General features: G+C 43.2%; 1 long non-coding RNA gene across 1 annotated transcript in view; it reads left to right on the top strand.

The window, feature by feature from the left end:
- LOC149432796 (uncharacterized) overlaps positions 1-22,746 on the top strand; it is a 47,559-nt gene extending 24,813 nt beyond the window's left edge. Inside the window, exons 2-4 of the long non-coding RNA XR_016308967.1 lie at positions 11,186-11,384; positions 22,319-22,445; positions 22,591-22,746. This is a non-coding gene — a long non-coding RNA (uncharacterized LOC149432796). The remainder of the gene's footprint in view (positions 1-11,185; positions 11,385-22,318; positions 22,446-22,590) is intronic.
- The last annotated feature ends 398 nt before the right edge of the window (positions 22,747-23,144 follow it).

Here is a 23,144-nt window from a genome sequence, read left to right as displayed (position 1 = left end):
TTTATTCAAAATGCCTTTTTCATAACCTTTGTTGATGATCATTTTAAGAGACCGTTTGAATTCAATCTTGGGATCCTTAAGTAAACGGACATATGTAGTGTTGTCACTCAGGATATGGTTGACTTCACTAATGTAGTCCTCCTTATTGAGAACAACCACACCGCCACCCTTGTCAGCTGGCCTGATCACCAGATTGTTCCTTTCTAATAATAGTTTGATAGCTTTAGAGTCACCTGATCTATCAAAAGATCTCTTATCTGGTAATAATGTTAACTCTTTCAAGACTTTATCCCTGAATAAATTCACGTATGTGTGGGTTTGCGGAGGAGGGTTATAAGTGGATGCATTGTGCAAGTTGGAATGAGTATATCTATCAGTTGGGGCATCCTTAGTGATAGGATTAGTGGTGAAATACCTTTTCAAGGATAATTGTCGTGCAAACTTATGTATGTCCATATAGGTTTCAAATTTGTTCAGTTTTTTGGATGGGGCATATTTCAATCCTTTATCCAGTAAGTGAAGCTCTTTCTCTGTAAGGTTAGTCCCACTAAGGTTAAAAATACCTTGTGCCTTTACACCCTCCTTTTCTTGGGTGTGTCCATTTGATCTCTTCCCTCCTCTCTTTCCCCTCCGGTGTCCCTTCTTTTTCGTGTGGTACTTACCCCTAAAAAAGGCTGCCGGGGATGATTTGTAGTTTGCTGATAATTTGTAGTTTGCTGATAATAATCCGAATTTATTCAATTTTTATGGCACATAGTACTCGCGCAGCGATTTTTCAAATGCAATTTTTTTTTTAAAAATACACTTTTTTTACTTTTAATGCACAAAAACACAATATATTCGCCAATTGTTTGGTAACATATAAAAGATAATGGTATGCCGAGTAAATAGATACCAAACATGACATGCTTTAAAACTGCACATGCCCCGTGCAATGGCGACAAACTGCAAACATTTTTAATATCCATAGGCAGCGCTTTAAAAGCCTTTAAAAGCTACCATTTTAGATTTACAGAGGAGGTCTAGTGTTTGAATTACTGCCCTTGATCTGATGTTCACAGCAATACCTCACATGCATGGTGCAACCGCTGTTTACACAGGGTCAAGGCTTGTGCACGCATGGGAGGGGCAATTTCTTTTAATTATTTTGATTTTTTTGTTTTTTTTTTTACACTGTACCTTTCATTTTTTTTTTTTTTTTATCACTTTTAATGCTATAACAGGGAATGCAAATAACCCCTATAACTTCAATGGGCATTGTCATATTCTTTTTTGAGAAATCTGGGGTCTATCAGACTCTGGATATCTCCTCTGCCCTTACATTATCTAATCAAACCAGGATCGGTGTGATCAGATGCTTTCCCAATTTACAAATGGCGCTGTTTATATCCTGCGAAACTGAAGTGATGAAATGCTTGTAGCTTCCGAATTCTTAGACTACAGAGATGATTGGCACCACTCTGGTCTCCAATCAGCTCTATGGTCAGCTGGCAGAAACACCGGCTGCATTCTCAGGTTCCCCTGATGGCACGGGACTGCCCGAGAAGGCCGTGGAAGGCAGCGGGGGAGGGGGGACATCATCTCTCACTGCTTGTAAAAGCAATCTTGCAGCTAATTAGCCACTAGGATTGCACTTACATGAAGGCCGGCTGAAAAAAACGATACCAGGATGATGCCTGCAGCTGTAGGCATCATCCTGGTATAACCATTCAAATCCAGTGATGTACCAGTACGTCGCTGGTCCTTGTTGGTTATATATGCTATGTTCTTTTTTTTTTTTGTATGCAGCCTGTGGAATGAATGAAAAAATGAGAAGAAATCTCTGCCAGAAAAAGTGTGTGGTATGCCCACCATTAGAATATACCGCCCTGCATCCACCCACTTCTAATGGTGGGCACACATTAGGTCACAATTTGCCACAAGTGTCAGTTCCAAGATTGAATAAATGTCTAAATAGTGGCACGCTTGAATAAAAATTGTCCACGTATATGTGGTACCCCATATGGAGAAATGATGACACCAAGTCCCAAACTATCTTGCCACTGCTCCCCATGTAGTCTGGGCATCCGGGGGGCTCCACGTGACTATCTTTTCCCTCGTAAATCCGAAACTTATAAGTATAGCCTGTTGTCCTCTCACAGGTCTTCTACATCTTGACCCCATATCTGGCACGCTTGCAGGGGAGAAATTGTTTGAATGCAAGGCGGCCAGAAAAATTAATAAGGAACTCATCAACGCAGATATTTTGCTGGGGAGTATAGATATCTGCAAATTTTAGGTTACGGTGATTTGCGAGGGGCTGAATTTTGTGGAGCCGGTCAAATTCAGGGTCACCCCAAGGATGACAGAGTGTATTGTCGCTGAAATGTATAAAACACATTATACTCTCATATCTATGCCTAGCCATGGCAGGAGAGAACACGGCATATGATGAATCGGGTCTGCGGACCAATACAACCACAATTCATTTCTTTTAGTAATGCCCATGTTGAGGGTTAGGCCCAAAAAAAATGTAAATTTGAAAACCGTAATGAGTCTCCATGCGACTGGTCTGGCAAGGTTTGAATTTGGGTTGGCGGCAATAAATTGTTGTGCATATAAACTGCTTTGATCCACAATCAACGCATACAGATATTCCGTGAAAAACAGCTCCAAAAATCAAGGAGGTATGTGAAAGACCAGGATGTACTAGACCGCTGGTACTCGCCAGTTCACCAAAAGGTAGAGCGACACTAGTACTGGCACTCTGCTGCATATGAGTGTCATCAAAATTCACCGGCAAGTGCTAACAGAGATCAGGCCTGATTCTGCCAACACTGCGGTTTTGTGTGCAATGTATCAAGTGACAGGGACCTACTGACACTGCACTTGCTGGGGGAGAAGGGGGGGTAAGCGTAGGCGCTAAATGTAGGTGTTGGCAGGTGCTGGGGCTGATCCCGCTAACGCTGCGTTTTTGGGGACGCTATAATGTGAACGCTGGTATAGTGCTGACCTGATCAAAGATATTGACCCGTTCAGACACTATACTAGCAATGGAGGTTTATTGTACATGAGTGTGCTCCTGGCAATCAAGGGGTTAAATGTGATGACTGGTGTACTGACGGGCAATCTGACGCTATATGGGAGGGGTGTGAAAACCACGGGAGCGCGAATCACGTATATATATGTGCACCCATGCCACCCTGTAGCAGTATTTCTGCTGTAGGGTGGTCAGGAAGCGGTTACAGAAGAGGTTTGTGTTACGGCGCTGCGTTACTTTAACTGACAATTGCGCGGTCATGCAACCCTGCATGTAAATTAAATTTACATCCTTTTCTTCCCATAAATTGAGCTTTCTTTCGGTGATATTTGATCGCCTGTGCGTTTTTAATTTTTTGCGCTATAAAAAAAAAAGACAATTTTGAGAAAAAAAAAAACAATATTTTGGACTTTTTGCTATAAAAAACATGTCCAGTAAAAAAAAATTAAAAAATCAAATTTTGGCACAAATTTCATCCAAAATGCATTCTGCGACATGTCTCTGCTAAAAAAAATCCCAATACGTGTAAATTAATTGGTTTACATGAAAGTTATAGCATTTACAAATGGCGGGAAAGATACTGGGATTTTTAGTTTTTTTTATACTAATAATGGCGGCGATCAGCGACATATGGCGGCGATCAGCGACTTATGGCAGGACTGCGGGACTGCGGCGGACATTTTGACACTGGGGGGGAACTGACTTGGGGTCACTGACATCCCCAGTGACACCAATACAGTGATCAGTGAAAAAAAAACCCACTGACACTGTACTAATGGCACTGGGGAGGAAGGGATTAACATTTTTTTTTCACTGAAAGGGTTAACTGTGTGAGGGGAGTGTTTTACTAGGGGGCTGGGGTTTGTACTGCATGGGGACACGCTGATCGAGGGAGAGAAACTCTTCTGTCCCTCTTCAGCTTGTCAGGAGCTGACAGGCAACTGACAGATAGCAGGGCTGTGTGTAAACAATGCAGCCCTGCTCTCTGTCAGCGATTACGCTAATCACAGGGAAACGGCCGGTAATGACCATCCGTGACCCAGCGGCTGAGACCCGCTGCTGAGACCCGTGGGACAGGTAGGGCGGGCGCGCGCCTCACGCGCGCCCCCTACCTGTTTTGCAAAACTACGTTTTAAAACATGGTTTTGCCCAGCCCTGCTGCCCTGCAAACGTACTAATGCAGTGGCTGGGGCTGAAGCGGTTAAGCATGCTTGGGTGTAAGAATGTGGTATCTGGAGTTGTTCTAATGCTTTTAGAGACTGCTTCCAGGATTCCCACCTTTGTTGTTTCTGCTTGAGTAAGGGGGTATCCCAGACTGAGCTTTCAGAAGTAAGTTGTCTCAGCAGTATCTTACCCTGAATGGTGAGAGGTGTAATGAAACCTAAGGGATCATAAATGCTGTTTACTGTAGACAATACTCCTGGCTTTGTGAAGGGCTTGTCACAGGCTGATGCTTGAAATGTGAATGAGTCTTGTTTAACATTCCAAAGCAATCCAAGACTGTGTTGTGTAATGGAAAGGTCAGATCCTAGTTGGAATTTCTTCACACTGACTGCATGGTCATTAGAAGGAAAGGCTATCACGACCTTGTCGCTGTTAGAAATGATTTTGTGAAGTCTGAGGTTTGCAGTGGCAAACATGTTCTGAGTTCTAGTAAGAAGGTCAATAGCTTCTTCTTCATTGGGCAGAGATTTGAGTCGGTCGTCTACATAGAAATTCCTCTTGCATCAGATCCAAATTCTTTCTCACCCTCTTGAGCTGTTTTCCTCAGTCCATAAATTGCTACTGCAGGGGAAGGACTGTTACCGAAAACATGTACCTTCATTCGATAGTCTATGACTTCATCGTTGACATCATTATTGCGGTACCATCGGAACCTGGGGAAGTTTCTGTAGTCTTCACGGACGATGAAATAGTGGAACATCTACTGAATGTCAGCCATAACAGCAATTGGCTCTTGTCTGAAGCGAAGTAAAACTCCTATGAGATTGTTGTTCAGATTAGACCCAGTGAGAAGATTGTCATTGATGGAGACGCCTTCATAACAAGCACTTGAGTCAAAGACCACCCTAATCTGATCAGGCTTGCAAGGATGGTAGACACAAAAGCATGGTAGATACCAACATTCTTCTCCTTCCATAAGAGGAGGTGCAGGCTCAGCATGATCTCTCTCAAACACCTTCTGCATAAAGTCCACAAAGTGCCTTTTCATCTCAGGCTTCTGGTTCAAACTGCCATTTAAAGAAACAAACCGTGATTCTGCGTGTGCCCTATTGTTTGGTAGTCTCTTTCTTTGGGTATAAAATGGCAGAGGTGCTACCCAACTGTTGGAGTCATCTTGGTAGAACTCTTTACTCATGGTTTTCAAGAATTCTTTGTCTTCTATGGTAGCTGCCAACTCATTGTCTTTAGTGGTTGCCTTGAACACTGTTGCCGATGTTGTCATCCCAGAGATTAAGAGCTTTCTTATTGTCTTGTATGATGTGCTGTTGTGCACCTTTTTCAAATAGTCTTTCTTTCACAATATATTTATGTGGTCGTTGTGCAGAACAAGTTGTTTGTCCATTTGACAGGATATGTGTTTTAAAGGAAGAGACTGAGTAGGATCTCATGTCCTTGTCTAGGCAGACATTGCCTATGATGACCCAGTCTAGATCCAGACGCTGAGCATATGGTGCATTGTGTGGACCATTGATTTGATGATGAAATTTGTGCACCTTTAGGATGTCTCGACCAAGTAACAGCAGGATATCGGCACTTTCATCGAGGGCTAGTATTTGGTTGGTTATGTGCTTTAAGTGAGAATGGTAAAAAGCAGCTTCAGGAGTAGGGATCTCCTCTTTGATGCTTGGAATCTGCTTGCGTTCACTGATAGTGGGCAAAGATATTTCCACATTGTCATTCAGAGGAGCAACTACAAGACCACAGGCTCTCCTACCTAAGACTTCTGTAGTGCCGGAACAGAACACCCTGAGATTTTGCAAGTTCTCCAACTTAGAAATCATGGAGGGGTCTGAAATTCACATTGTAGGTGCATTCCCACTCTGAGAGACAGAATTTTAAAAAAAAATCAGAAAATCACGTTGTATGATTTTTAAAGAATTTATTTGTCTTGCACTGCTGAACATAAGTATTTGAACACCTAAGAAACAGCAAGAATTCTGCCTCTCAAAGACATGTTACTGCGCCTTTAAAAAGTCCACCTCTACTCCACTCATTAATCTAACTTAGTAGCATCTGTCTGAGCTCTTTAAAGACACCTGTCCACCCCACAGTCAGTCAGACGCCAACTACTACCAATGGCAAGACCAAAGAGCTGTCAAAAGACACCAGAGACAACATTGTGGACCTCCACAAGGCTGCAAAGGGCTACGGGGCAATTGCCAAGCAGCTTGGTGAAAATAGATCAACTGTTGGAGCAATTGTTAGAAAATGGAAGAGGCTAAAGACGACTGTCAGTCTCCCTCGGACTGGGGCTCCATGCAAGATCTCACCTCGTGGGGTATCACTGATGATAAGAAAGGTGAGGAATCAGCCCAGAACTACAAGGGAGGAGCTGGTCAATGACATGAAGAGAGCTGGGACCACAGTTTCAAAGATCACTGTCGGTAGAACACTACGCCGTCATGGTTTCAAATCATGCATTGCACGGAAGGTTCCCCTGCTCAAGTCATCACATGTCCAGGCCCGTCGGAAGTTTGCCAATGACCATCTGGATGATCCAGAGGAGGCATGGGAGAAAGTCATGTGGTCAGATGAGATTAAAGTAGAACTTTTTGGTCTAAACTTCACTCGTCGTGTTTGGAGGAAAAAGAAGGATGAGTTGCATCCCAAGAACACCATACCTACTGTGAAGCATGGGGGTGGTAACATCATGCTTTGGGGGTGCTTTTCTACGAAGGAGACAGGACGACTGCATTGTATAAAGGAGAGGATGAATGGAGCCATTTATTGTGAGATTTTGAGCAACAACCTCCTTCCCTCAGTCAGAGCTTTGTAGATGGGTCGTGGCTGGGTCTTCCAACATGACAACGACCCGAAGTACACAACCAGGAGAACCAAGGAGTGGCTCCGTAAGAAGCATATCAAGGTTCTGGAGTGGCCTAGCCAGTCTCCAGACCTAAATCCAATAGAACATCTTTGGAGGGAGTTGAAACTCCGTATTGCTCAGCGATAGCCCCGAAATCTGACAGATCTAGAGGAGATCTGTGTGGAGGAGTGGGCCAAAATCCCTGTTGCAGTGTGTGCAAACCTGGTCAAGAACTACAGGAAATGTTTGACCTCTGTAATTGCAAACAAAGGCTTCTGTACCAAATATTAACACTGATTTTCTCAGGTGTTCAAATACTTCTGTTCAGCAGTGCGAGACAAATACATTCTTTACAAATCATACAATGGGATTTCCTGAATTTTTTTTTAATTCTGTCTCTCAGAGTGGGAATGCACCTACAATGTGATTTTCAGACCCCTCCATGATTTCTAAGTGGGAGAACTTTTAAATACTTCTGTTCCTCACTGTAAAGGCAAATTGTCTTGAGGTATAGTATGTGCAGAGAAGAGACTTTGAGTAGTTTGGCTGTTGTGACAGGGAGTTGACGTTCTGGAGAGGTGTGTGAAGAATCTGAGACATAAGATACAACTGAGTGTCTGGAACTGTTGTCTCTTTCGTTTTCACTAGCGGCTTGTTCTAAGACCCTTAACCTTGCCATGGCTGTAGCATGCTCACATTGTTTTTCCAAAACTTCCATTTTTGCCTTTTGGCGTGTGTCAGCAGCTTCTATTTCTGCGGCCTGAGCCTCTATTTCTGCTTTGTTTTGGGTGAAAGCTGCCTGAATTTTAGAAGCATCAGCATGGGCGTTTATTAGTTTTTAAAAAAATGGTAAAGTGAGCGCTCTAAATTAGCAGCTGTAACACTAAAAGGTAACCACAATAAACCTTCAAACGACAATAAGAAATATAAAGTGCAGCGCTGATAAATAGCCATAAAACATATGAATATGAGTTCATCCAATTTAGGAAATTAATTATAAGTAGGTGAGAAGTTGATAAAACGTGAATAAATGATCCTCTTTGCAGCAGATTTCTAACAAGCTTGTGACTGGAACCAACAGTAAAATTGCACACTCACCGGAATCGCATAGGTAATGCGCATATAAATATAACCACCAAGAATCTCTTAGGTAGGCGGAATGTGTCAGGTGAGCTTCCTTCTATGGATTGGTGAGGTATATAGTGAGCTTCCTTCTATGGATTGGTCAGGTATATGGTGAGCTTCCTGCTATGGATTGGTCATAGGAGGAAGCTCACCATATACCTGACACATTCCGCTTGCCTAAGAGATCCTTGGTGGTTATATTTATATGCACATTACCTATGCGCTTCCGGTGAGTGCGCAATTTTACTGTTGGTTCCAGTCACAAGCTTGTTAGAAATCTGCTGCAAAGAGGATCATTTATTCACGTTTTATCAACTTCTCACCTACTTATAATGAATTTCCTAAATTGGATGAACTCATATTCATATTTTTTTTTTGACTATTTATCAGCGCTGCACTTTATATTTCTTATTTTATTAGTTGTTGACTGAGTGTAGAAGACCTTGATTGTATGGATTTGGAAGATCTTGAGGAGCGTCTAGTAGATGCAGAGCGATAAGATCTGGATTCATGGAGCCGTGTTATTCTCACTTCTGCCTTTGTCTTTGTTCGCACCACTAAATTGTCTCTTTCAAGATTGAGCTCCTCAAAACTCATTAATTCTTCCAATGGCCTCTGAGTGTTGTACAACTATAAGAGAGCAATATATTTAACACAGTCTTTGATAATTCTCATAAGCAACATTCAATTGCTGGATAGCGCCTTCTGGTTGTATTGGCTCATGAGATTGTTGGGGGAGGGCAGACATGCATTTAACAGTATTAGACCACAAGTCATTAATATTAGACAGCAATTCTAACTTGTCAGCATTAAGATTTAAGCGTTTTTCTCTTTTATCTAAGTCCTGCTCTGGATGAAGCTCTGATTGTGGTTGTGTATTAGCTTCCCCAGACTGTATATTACTTTCCTGAAACATCATGTTAGCAAGGAGAGGGGTTGATAGAAAGTTTACAGAGAAATGTATCACTTTTTCTGTGGGTGAGTTCAGGTTTCCTAGGCAATGATTGCAGGAAGGTTCTCTTTTTCACAGGCAAGCCATGTGGTAATGCATACAGATGCAGTGAATAAACTTGCAGTTGTAAAACATTCACATCAATAAGTTGTCCTGACGCTGATGAGTGTTATGCTGGGATATACTTGGAGTCATGTACAGACATGTGTAGAGCTGGCTGCACACTCTATAGCTGTTATATCCAGTATCCATGTAACATCTCACTGTGTATTCTAGCTAGCAAGGATTCTTATGAAGACATTTCACTGATCTTTTGACTAGCCAGGACCCTATGAAGCATTCCACAGATCTTTTGACTGTTCTGTCTCTCCAAAGCATTGTCAGTGTGATCTCTGTAACTTACAGATGTGATGAGATAGCGATAACTTCAACCTCAGTTGGATACCAGTCAGTGACTCAATCGATAAGACATCTTGTAGATCTTCTGAAGTTTATTCCATAAACTGAGAGAATCTTACAACAATGAACATTTGATAGGTCAAAAGATCATAATGTTTCCTGCTCCATGACATGAGGCTAGAGCTGCAATGCATTTCTGGGAAGGGGGTGGGCTATCTATACATTAACTAAACCAAAGGAAAGGGAGGAGCAGAAACAAAATATAGAAACACTTAAAGACATATGACAGTCAATATGAGAGTCATAAGAAACATGACAACCAGACTTCCCAAAGGTGGAACAAGACATTTCAGCTCCTGGTGGAATGAGACGGCTGCAGTTTATTACTGAAACCCCCAGCAGTGATATCAGTCCAGTTATTATTGAGGACTGCAGAACCCCACCCCCATCTCATCAGGTGTTCTGTAGTTTATTTCAGTTGTTTATTTAGTGATGACAATTATAAGTAGTGCTTTACATACTATATATTCACATCAGTCCCAGACCTCAAGGAGCTTACAATCTAAAGGTCCTTATCTCACATACATACGTGGTGTGACAATGTAATTCCCAGAATGGACTGTGAAAAAAATGTTTTCTTGCCTATACACTAGTGCCTGTTGTCACCTTTAAAGTAGTCCCCTTGTGAAGCGATGCACTTTTATAGAAGGCTGTGCTACTGCCGGATACATTGCTTGAATTGTTCTGGAATGGTCCACAGTATCTTTGCCGCAGTGTGCTAGATGTCCAGAAAGTCCTCAAATCTGTGTCCATTTAAGGCATCTTTTATGTTTGGAAACAGCCAAAAGTCGCAGGGTGCTTAGTCAGGGGAATAAGGTGGTGGGTCAAGTTTCAGTATGGGTTTCTGGGCCAGGAACACGCATCATGTGCAGGAGCATTGTCATGGTGGGGAATCCACTTGTCAGGCCAGAGTTCCGATCTTTTCCTCCAAGTAGATTCCTGTAGCCTTTATCATTTTCCACATTTGCGTCCATCCTATGCATTTTTGGTTGCCCACTTTTTGCACCGTCATGTACATCTTCCCACCCTTAAACCACCTATCTCATTCAAAAACATTTGATTTCTTCATAGAATGTTCTCCATAAGCCTACTGTAACAGAGCTGAAGATTCACTCACACTTTTGCCCATTTTCACACAAAATGTGATGTAAATCCTGTGCTCCAGATTCCTGTCACTCATTTTCCACCAACAGGGCAACACACACACGTGTTATTTCTTCTACTACTCTGTAAAGACTGAGCCCACTGGTGTGTGACCCGGGAGAGAGCAAGTTAGAACATGACTGAGTGTGAATGGCTGTGCGACTCACCACCGTAGTGCTACACATTCCGGGAATTCACTTGTCACACCTCGTACATACATGCACACAAATACTAAAACCAATTTAAACAGGAGCCTATTAACCAACCCGTATGTCTTTGGGGTGGAGGAGGAAACCCACACAAGTGCAAGCAGAATATGCAAACTCCATGCAGAGTGTGTGCTGACTGGGATTTGAATTGAGGACCCCAGTGCTGCAAGACAGATGTGCTGACCACTTTATATAGAATATGTATTATATTAAAAGATTATAAATGCTTTCACAAATTCTATTCACAGGTTGCTGGGATGCCTGGTCCTAACAACGAAAGACCATGCCACCCTGAAAAAATCCTCTATAGCCTTCAAGAAGCAGGCTATGGCTTCTCACAAACAGTTCAAAGAGATGGTCAAACAAGTTACTGCAGCGAAACAGCATTGTGAGGAGGCAATAATGGCAGCTCAAAGTTTTGTGACCTATAATGATGAGCTGAAGGAGGTATGAGGCACCTACATACATGAAATGTAACTTTGTCTAGGCTTTTATTGTCTTTGCCCCCAGTGAGAAGATCCCCGCACTCCCTGTTAGGAAAGCCCCTTTTCAGTAAAATAGGGAAGGGTTAGAACCTCTGTCAGGCCATTATTGCTGCATGTATCTTCCTGTCCTAGTGACAACTCTTCTCATTCCTTTTCCTTCTGTCAGTCACTGACAGATTGCACCAGTAGGTGGTACACCAAGTGAATTGTTTCTGTCCTAGGAGGAGGGATGGACCCCTTGGAACTTTAATTTCAGAGTTCCGTTTGTTATATCTGACCTCCTAGCGTTCCCTTCTGTCTTGCACAGTTGTGCCGGCTCCTCTCCTGCACTGAAATGGCTTCCTGTGATCTTCTCACATGGTGCATTACGGCTGCATTCACACCAATTCATGATTCTGCCCGCAATTTCAAAACGCTCCACTAAAATGGCAAAATGCACAATGCAGATTTTAGATGCCATTCAAAATGCCAGGAAAGTACAAATATCCCCCAAATTACCCCTTTTTAGAAAGTAGATAGTCCAAAGTATTTGGTAAGAGGCATGGCAAGTTTTTTGAAGTAGTATTTTTTTGTCACAATTTTTTGGAAAATGAAGAAATACATTTATTTTTTTTAAAAAAAATCTTTTTTTTACCTACAGCCCTGGCCAAACGTTTTGAGAATGACACAAATATTACATTTCTCAAAGTCTGCTGCTTCAGTTTTTAGATCTTTTTGTCAGATGTTACTGTAGTACACTGAAGTATAATTACAAGCATTTTAGAAGTGTCAAAGGCTTTTATTGACAATGACATTAGGTTTATGCAAAGAGTCAATATTTTGCAGTGTTGGCCCTTCTTTTGCAAGATGTCTGCACTTCGCCCGGCATGCTGTCAGTCAGCTTCTAGGCCACATCCTGACTGATGGCAGCCCATTCTTGCAGAATCAATGCTTGGAGTTTGCAGTATTTGTGGGGTTTTTTTTGTTCATCCGCCTCGAGGATTGATCACAAGTTCTTAATGGGATTAAGGTCTGAGGAGTTTCCGGGTCATCGACCAAAATGTTGATGTTTTGTTACCCAAGCCGCTTAGTTATGACTTTTGCCTTATGGCAAGGTGGTCCATCTAGCTGGAAAAGGCATTGTTTGCCCCAACTGTTCTTGGTTGGTTGGGAGAAGTTGGTCACGGAGGATTTTTTTGGACCATTCTTTGTTCATGGCTGTGTTCTTAGGTAAATTGTGAGTGAGCCCACTCCTTTGGCTGAGAAGTGACTCCACACATGAATGGTCTCAGGATGCTTTACTGTTGGCATGACACAGGACTGACGGTAGCGCTCACCTGTTCTTCTGCGGACAAGGTTTTTCTGGATACCCCAAACAATCTGAAAGGAGATTCATCAGAGAAAATGACTTCACCCCAGTCCTGAGCAGACCAATCCATGTACCTTTTGCAGAATATCAGTCTGTCCCTGATATTTTTTCTGGAGAGAAGTGGCTTCTTTGCTGCCCTTCTTGACACCAGGTCATCCTCCAAAAGTCTTCTCCTCACTGTGCATGCCCATGCATCACACCTGCTGCTGCCATTCCTGAGCAAGCTCATCACTGGCGGTGCCCCAATCCTGCAGCTGAATCAACTTTAGGAGATGGTCCGGACGCTTGCTGGAATTTCTTCGGCTCCCTGAAGCCTTCTTCACAACTGAACCTCTCATCATGATGTTCTTAATGATCCAATAAATGGCTGATTTAGGTGCAATCTTAGTAGCAGCAATATCCTTGTCTTCAAATCCCTTTTTGTACAAAGCAATGAAGACTGCACGTGTTTCCTTGCAGGCAAGCATGGTTAAAGAGGGACTTTGCAATTAATTGCAGTTCATCTGATCACTCTTCATAACATTCTGGAGTACTGTATATGCAAATTGCCATCATAAAAACTGAAGCAGCAGACTTTGTGAAAATTAATATTCGTGTCATTCTCAAAACTTTTAGCCCGGGCTGTACTGTCACTGGTGCAGAGTTATCTTATGTCTGGTGTGGCGGTGATCAGGGACACTGACTGCTGACAGCATGTAAATACAAATATTTTTTAATTCATTTGTTTTTTCATTTAAATTTTAAATATTTTTTACATACTTTCATCAGAATAGATCAGAGTCACCATACTAACACTGTACTACTCTGAGGGGTGATTAGTGATTTTTTGTCACACTTTGCTATTACAATGAAAACTACCAACAATGTTTTGAACTGACATGAATGGGTTACAGTCATGACAGCTGCGACAACTAGTGATCTGTGATTGGCTACAGCTAATCACATAGTACAGGGTGCTGTGATTGGACCAGGCACCGTGTGATAGCTGTGGGCCAATCACAGCGCACTAGTAAAGGAAGCAGAGCTGATATGAATGACATATATTCATAACAGCTTGATGGCATTGTGATCGCACAGCACTCATATGATCCCTGAGCCGCTTGCAGCAGCCTAATTGTTATTATTATAATAATACAGGATTTATACAGCGCCAACAGTTTGCGCAGCACTTTAGAAAATGAAGGTAGACATTACAGTTACAATACAATTTGGTACAAGAGGACACAGAGGGCCTTGTTCCTGGGAGCTTACAATCTAGGAGGAAGGGTCATGTGATACAAAAGGTAATAGCTGTGGGGGGGAGGAGCTAATGGAGGAAACAAATCGTGGTTTACTAGGTATAAGCAGAATAGGCTTCTTTAAAGAGAGAGGTTTCAGGGATCGTCTAAAGGTGGATAGATTAGGATACAGCCGGAGAGACTGGGTTAGGGAGTTCCGTAGGATGTGAGAAGCCCAGGAGAAGTCCTGGAGGAGAACATGGTAGGTGACATGGGAACTAGAGAGAAGAAGGTCTTGGGAGGATCAAAGAGAACGGTTTGGTTGATATTTTTAGACCAGGTTGGTGATGTAGCTGGGGGAAAAGTTGTGGATGGCTTTGTAAGTTGTTAGTATTTTGAATTTTATTAGTTGAGAGAGTAATGCCAGGAGCTGCAATCCGCTGGATCCGGGGAACATCCCGCTCCTAAACCTGTGCAGGCTGGATGATGTACACGTATGTCATACAGCCTGCACGTGCCGCCTGCCAGCAGTAAATGTACTGTGGAGATCAACAAGTGGTTACTAAAGGTATTTATATAGTGCAGGCCATTAAATAAAAGGGTTTCCGTACTACACATTGTCATCAGTCCTTGATCTACAGGGGCTTACACCCTAATGTCCCTTGTATACATGCGCTCACATACTAGGGCCAGTTTAGACAAGTGAGAGTAAACCTAATAGCATGTTTTGTAACATGGAAGGAACTTGGAGTACCTGGAGCAGACCCACACAGGCACATACAAATTCCATGCAGATTATTGTCTTGGTTGAGATTTTAACCGATGACCCTAGTGCTGCAAGGCATACAGTTGTGACCAAAATTATTCAACCCCCAATGCTGTAAAGGGGTTTAGGGACTATAGTGTACATTTGGAATTGTATTCAGAATCAAATCCTACAAGGACGTTGTAACTACCCAAATGCAACTAAAATGACATCAATTGTTTATGTAATACAGTAGTAAATGGTTCTTATGTGGTTTCTTCATTGCCACAATTATTCAACCCCTTAAAGACTACCACTCTGAAGAACAGAGGTTCATACAGGTGCTTTCCATCAGGTATTGAAAACACCTGTGGATGTCACCGAGCAGCAATCAAGCATAATAAGCACCAATTAGGCAGCTTTAAAATGACTGTGATACTCAGCTCCTTCTAGACATTTACTGGTGTGGTTACAAACATGGTGAAGGCAAGAGAATGGTCCAGGAAGACAAGAGAAGAGGTGATTTCTCTTCACAGGAAGGGCAATGGCTATAAGAAGATTGCAAAGATGTTAAACATACCAAGAGACACCTTAGGAAGCATCATTCGCAAATTCAAGGCAAAGGGCACTGTTGAAACGCTACCTGGTCGTGGCAGAAAGAAGATGCTGACTTCGACTGCTGTGCGCTACCTGAAGCGTAGAGTGGAGAGAAGTCCCCGTGTGACTGCTGAGGAACTGAGAAAAGATTTGTCAGATGTGGGTACAGAAGTTTCAGCCCAGACAATAAGACGCACACTGCGTAATGAAGGCCTCCGTGCCAGAACTCCCAGGCGTACCCCCTTGCTGTCTCCAAAGAATAAGAAGAGTCGACTGCAGTATGCCAAAAGCCATGTGGACAAACCACAAAAGTTGTGGGATAGTGTTCTGTGGACTGATGAAACAAAATTAGAACTGTTTGGGCCCATGGATCAACGCTATGTTTGGAGGAGGAAGAACAAGGCCTATGATGAAAAGAACACCTTGCCTACTGTGAAGCATGGTGGAGGGTCAATCATGCTTTGGGGCTGTTTTGCTTCTGCAGGTACAGGGAAGCTTCAGCGTGTGCAAGGTACCATGAATTCTCTTCAGTACCAGGAGATATTGGATGGAAACGTGATGCAGTCCGTCACACACCTGAGGCTTGGGAGACGTTGGACCTTTCAACAGGACAATGATCCCAAGCATACCTCCAAGTCCACTAGAGCATGGTTGCAGAGGAAAGGCTGGAACATTTTGGAGTGGCCATCGCAGTCACCAGACTTAAATCCGATTGAGAACCTCTGGTGGGACTTAAAGAAAGCAGTTGCAGTGCGCAAGCCTAAGAATGTGACTGAACTGGAGGCCTTTGCCCATGAAGAATGGGCGAAGATACCCGTAGATCGCTGCAAGACACTTGTGTCAAGCTATGCTTCACGTTTAAAAGCTGTTATAACTGTAAAAGGATGCTGTACTAAGTACTAAGATTGAATGTCACTTGGGGGTTGAATAAAACTGATAATGCTGTGAGCACAGAAAAGACATTTGTGGTTATTTCATTATAACTGTTATGTTATATTTGTCTGACCTACAAGTGCCTCTTTAATGTAAATGTAAGCAAGATGACTGAATGATCAAAAGCAATGTCAAACTGGCCAAAACACTCAATTTCAGTGGGGGTTGAATAATTTTGGTCACAACTGTAGGTGCTAACCACTAAGCCACCTTGTGTTTTACATCACATTACTGCAATGGAGAGCGCTTTGTGCATTGTGATGGAGTCATGCTGCATTTCAAGGAAGTCATTGGGCAGACTGATCACACTACAGTGGCGGTGTGTACCGGAAGTTCAGAGCTCTCTAGATTTCTGGCAGGGTCAGTGGTATTTTTCTGTAGTTACAGAATTAGTCTGGCTGAAAGACAAAAGTACATCCAGTTCAGCCATTAAAAAAACAAAACAAAAAAAGTTATAATCCAACACCCACAGTTGATCCAGAGGAAGGCACAAAAACGCAGCAAAACATGATCCAATTTGCTCCTGCAGGGAAAAAAATCCTTCCTGATCCTTCGAGAGGCATTCGGATATTCCCTGGATCAACGTCTACTATAAATGTTAGTAATGTTATATTCTGTGTATCTAGGAAAGAATCCAGGACTTTCCTACAGCAATCCACTGAGCTGGCCACAACCAACTCTGGAGGGAGTCTATTCTACATTCTCACAGCTCTCACTGTGAAGAAACCTTTCCGTGTTTGGAGATTACATTTCTTTTCCTCCAGACGTAAAGAGCGCCCCCTTGTCCTCTGTGTTGACCTCAGGGGGAACATCTACACCGAGTTCACTATATGAACCACTGATGTATTTGTACATGGAGATCATATCCCCCCCTTATGTATTATACATGGAGATCATATCCCCCCTTATGTATTATACATGGAGATCATATCCCCCTTATGTATTATACATGGAGATCGTATCCCCCCTTATGTATTATACATGGATATCGTATCCCCCCTTATGTATTATACATGGAGATCGTATCCCCCCTTATGTATTATACATGGAGATCATATCCCCCCTTATGTATTATACATGGATATCGTATCCCCCCTTATGTATTATACATGGAGATCGTATCCCCCCTTATGTATTATACATGGGGATCGTATCCCCCCTTATGTATTATACATGGAGATCGTATCCCCCCCTTATGTATTATACATGGAGATCGTATCCCCCCCTTATGTATTATACATGGTGATCATATCCCCCTTATGTATTATACATGGTGATCATATCCCCCTTATGTATTATACATGGAGATCATATCCCCCTTATGTATTATACATGGAGATCATATCCCCCCTTATGTATTATACTTGGAGATCATATCCCCCCTTATGTATTATACATGGAGATCATATCCCCCCTTATGTATTATACATGGAGATCATATCCCCCCTTATGTATTATACATGGAGATCATATCCCCCCTTATGTATTATACATGGAGATCATATCCCCCCTTATGTATTATACATGGAGATCATATCCCCCCTTATATATTATACATGGAGATCATATCCCCCCTTATGTATTATACATGGAGATCATATCCCCCCTTATGTATTACACATGGAGATCATATCCCCCCTTATGTATTACACATGGAGATCATATCCCCCTTATGTATTATACATGGAGATCATATCCCCCCTTATGTATTATACATGGAGATCATATCCCCCCTTATGTATTATACATGGAGATCATATCCCCCCTTATGTATTATACATGGAGATCATATCCCCCCTTATGTATTATACATGGAGATCATATCCCCCCTTATGTATTATACATGGAGATCATATCCCCCCTTATGTATTATACATGGAGATCATATCCCCCCTTATGTATTATACATGGAGATCATATCCCCCCTTAATCTCCTCTTCTCAGTAGAGAATAAATTCAGTTCCTCTAATCTTTCCTCATAGCTGAGCTCCTCCATGCCTCTTATCAGTTTGGTTTCCCTTCTCTGTACTTTCTCCAGTTCCCCAATGTTCTTTTTGTGAATTGGTGCACAAAACTGAACGGCATATTCCAGATGAGGTCTTACTAATGATTTGTACCCGGGGGGGGGATGATATCTCTCTCATCTCGAGTCTATACCTCGCCTAATACAAGAGAGGATTTTGCTCTCTTTAGAACCCGCAGCTTGGCATTGCATGCTATTATTAAGCTTGGGATCTACCAGAACCCCCAGATCCTTCTCCACCATTGACCCCCCCAGTATGTATGATACATACATATTCTTAGCCCCCAAGTGCAGAACCTTACATTTATGAACATTAAACCTCATTGGCCACATAGTTGCCCAATTACACAGAGCATTGAGGTCGGCTTGTAAATTGGAGACATCCTGTAAGGACGTTATTCCCCGGCACAGCTTGGTGTCATCTGCAAAAACTGAAATGGGATTTTCAATCCCAGACCCTATATTGTTTATAAATATATTAAAAAGGGTCCCAACACTGAACCCTGGGGTACACCACTGATGACCCCGGACTATTCAGAGTATGAATCATTAACCACTACGCTCTGAATACCATCTATTAGCCAGTTGTACTTGGAGTATCTTTAATCCCTTCGCACTGACCATCTCCTGGACCTTGTGTGATTGGCTGTGACATGATTGGAACTATCCTGATCAGAAGTATGAATTCAGAGCTTACCGATCCCCATTGGCCACCATGCTGGGAGCTCTTGGCTCGGTATAGTCATATGTGTCCAGCCTGCGCCAAGAGTTTAAAGATGAACTTTAGATTGTTTTTTTAAAAGTCAGCATCCACAAATAATGTAGCTGCTGACTTTTAAGGCCTCATGCACACAGGGCGTTTGTCTAGCTTTCCTAAATACCCTTCCTCCTGGCAGCAGCGTTTTTGGCAGATAAAATGCTTAAAGGATAAGTTCACCAATGGGAACATGTTACATGTGACACCCATTTTTAGGGTGGAATAAGTAACATGTTCCTATAGCTGCAGCCGCGCCTGCCACCTCCTGTCTCTGACAGATGGTACTTCTCACCATACTACTGGTCAGATTTGAAAACAGCGTGGCCCTGTGGGGCTCCGCCCACACAGCTGTGTCATTCACACGGACTTCCGTGAATGAATGAGCTGCAAGTCCCGACAGCCTTTGCGGCATAGTTTTCAATGAACTATCATGGTGCTGTGGAACGCCGTGGTAGTTAATTGAAGCTTCCTGTCAGTATATCTGCTTACTCATACATCCCATACGGCAGGCAGATATACTGAGAGGTGTGCAGGAGACCTTAGTGTCATCAGCCATCTACTGATCAATGGTGCAATGCTTTCCAGGCTCCAGCAGACAACAGTAATAAATGCACATTTTTTTACCTGCAAAAAAAAAAAGTGCATTTATTATTTTTGTAAAAAAGGTGAACTTATCCTTTAACACAGTGGTCTCCAAACTGTGGCCCGGGGGCCAGATGCGGCCCCTGTGCTTGCTTTTATCCAGCCCTTGGGGCATTATTTCATCCACTGATACCAACAATGGGGCATAATTCTTCCCAATGACACCAATAAAGGGGCACAATTCCTCCCACTGCTACCAATGATGGGGCACCATTCCTCCCACTGACACCAAGGATGGGACACCATTCCTCCCACTGACACCAATGATGGGTCGCCATTCCTCCCACTGACACCAAGGATGGGGCGCCAAATCCTCCCACTGACACCAATGGTGGGGCGCCATTCCTCCCACTGACACCGATGGTGGGGCGCTATTCATCCCACTGACACCAATGGTGGGGCACGATTCCTCCCACTGACACCGATGGTGGGGCGCTATTCCTCTCACTGACACCAATGGTGGGGCGCTATTCCTCCCACTGACACCAATGGTGGGGCACGATTCCTCCCACTGACACCAATGGTGGGACGCTATTCCTCCCACTGACACCAAAGATGGGGCGCTATTCCTCCCACTGACACCAATGGTGGGGCACGATTCCTCCCACTGATACCAATGATGGGGCGCTATTCCTCCCACTGATACCAATGATGGGGCACTATTCCTGCTACTGACACCAATGATAGGGCACTATTCCTCCCACTGATACCAATGATGGGGCACTATTCCTCCCACTGATACCAATGATGGGGCACTATTCCTCCCACTGACACCAATGATGGGGCACTATTCCTCCCACTGATACCAATGACGGGGCACTATTCCTCCCACTGATACCAATGAGGGGGCACTATTCCTCCCACTGATACCAATGATGGGGCACTATTCCTCCCACTGACACCAATGATGGGGCACTATTCCTCCCACTGATACCAATGAGGGGGCACTATTCTTCCCACTGATACCAATGAGGGGGCACTATTCCTCCCACTGACACCAATGATGGGGCACTATTCCTCCCACTGATACCAATGACGGGGCACTATTCCTCCCAATGATAACAATGATGGGGCACTATTCCTCCCACTGATACCAATGATGGGGCACTATTCCTCCCACTGATACCAATGAGGGGGCACTATTCTTCCCACTGATACCAATGAGGGGGCACTATTCCTCCCACTGACACCAATGATAGGGCACTATTCCTCCCAATGATACCAATGATGGGGCACTATTCCTCACACTGATACCAATGATGGGGCACTATTCCTCCCACTGACACCAATGATGTGGTACTATTCCTGCTACTGACACTAATGATGGAGCACAATTCCTCCCACTGACACCAAAGATGAGGCATTTTTTTCAGACTGTTGTTGGGACCTTTTCTACTCCCAGTGGCCACAATCCAGCCCCCTTGCTGTCTGAAGGACAGTAACCTGCCCTTTATTTAGAAATTTTGGAGACCCCTGCTGTGTAACTTGTCAAGTGTTTGGGAATGAATTCAGTTCATTAGGCAGAATAATCATTTATTCTGTCCATTAAGATACATTAACGCTCAAGTGCCCATCATGCCTCGCATTATTTTGCACGTTTAAATGCGTTTACATGCATCAAGTGTTTTTCTGCCAAAATGCTGCTCCTGGATACACTGACAGTGTTTTTTCTGCTTCTAAACACCTATAAATGCCTATGTGTGCATGGAGACATAGGCTAACATGCAGGGCATTTAAAGGCAAAAACACCAGACGCCCCTAAAAGCAGCTCTTTTAATGCCCAGTGTGCATGAGGCCTAACAATCAGGAACTTTCCAGTGCCTGGGGTTTAGCGCTGTCTTCCTGCAGCCAGTTCTTCTCTCTGCTGTGGGTCCCCGGCACCCCATCTTCGATAGGAGAGCTGGCTGTGGCTTCCTGAGAAACCAGTTTACTCCCCACTGTGCATGCGCAAACTCGTGCCGCATTTTGTGAATCATCCTGCAGGCTCTCGGGACATGTGATGTGTCCCGGGAGGGATCCGGGCAAAGGACACTATCTTCGCCTAGCCAGGGATTGTAAAGGGGGGTGAGGCAACCAGTAAAAAGTGGTACCCCCTCATCTAAAAAAAAACAAGAAACATATCTTGGTTACAGGCCGGGGGGAGGGAGCAAACCAGCGGAACATCACTTTTTGAGCGAAGTTCTATTTTAAAGGGATAAAAATGCGCATGTGTTCATGAGCTGTACAATAAAATATAGTACATACATCGAATTTAAACTGACCAATGCCTTTGTATTTAACCCCTTCACGCCGGCTCCTCCCGGCCTTTTAAGGTTTCTGACGCCGGGAGGCGGGGCGGGGTTTAGGGTCATGTGACCGCTGTGACATACCATCAACGGCGGTCACATGATCGGGAAAGGTCCCGATCGAAAGAGGAGATCGGGACCTTTCTCTGAGTACCGGGCATGTGTGCTGGGAGCGCGCAGGGCGCGCACTCTCAGCACATATGTCTTTTTTTAATAGAACGCAAATGTGCGGCCGCTCGACGTCTAGGCCCAGACGCTGGGAGGCCGCACATTTGCGTTCGGCCGGTGTGAAGAGGTTAATGCCTAGAAAATAAAAGCTGCAGAGCTTATTGTCTGCAATGTATTACAGGAAAACCAGGAGATGATTTCCGCCATGAACCTGTCCATACAACGTGGTGCGACACTGAAAGACAAAATAATAGACTTGGAAAAAAAAAACGAAGAAATTTTGGCACAGCTTGAAACCATTCAGAAAAGTAAGTGACACCAGAATATCACAAGATGCCCTCCCAGAACTGGCTAAACGTCATTTGGCTAAAGCGGGGTCCAGAAGTGGTTAAGTGAGAGATGGCAAAATATTTTCTTCCTCATTTTATATATCTTTTTTTTTTCTCCTAACAGGAAGAGATGCAGAGAAGAAAATGAAATAATCAGTTTGCAAATCTCTGTATATACCTGTTCCACAACCTTTCAAAATAAAATAAGTACATTTTGAAAACATTTCTGTAATTTATGTTTACTTTTAATACCAATAAAAATAAATTTTCAAAAAGTAAACAGTGCAACACGTGACTGTGAGTCAGTCCAACATGGACACAGTTAAATTACAGCCAAAAAACACAAAAAGGGAAAGATAATCATCAAAATACACCTGTGGCCCCACACCGCAGGAGAAAGCAAGGATGTATACCCACCCCACCTGTAATACATCAAGATACCAGAAGTACATATTCCACGTGTCCTCCATAGCTATAGAAAATGTGTACAGTTGCAAGAAAAAGTATGTGAACCCCTTGGGATTACGTGGAGTTTTACATGAATTGGGCATAAAATGTGCTCTGAACGTCATCTAAGTCACAACAATAGAACAGTCTGCTGAACATAATACTACACAAACATTACATGTTGCCATGGTTTAATTACACATAACATGTAAACATTCACAGTGCAGGGAG

The sequence above is a fragment of the Staurois parvus genome, unplaced genomic scaffold (genome assembly GCF_062004578.1).
Source record: "Staurois parvus isolate SC_StPar_1 unplaced genomic scaffold, SC_StPar_1.0 ptg002108l, whole genome shotgun sequence".
NCBI lineage: Eukaryota > Metazoa > Chordata > Amphibia > Anura > Ranidae > Staurois > Staurois parvus.
Note: the sequence above shows the minus strand (reverse complement) of the source record. Positions and strands in the feature narration are given on the sequence as shown.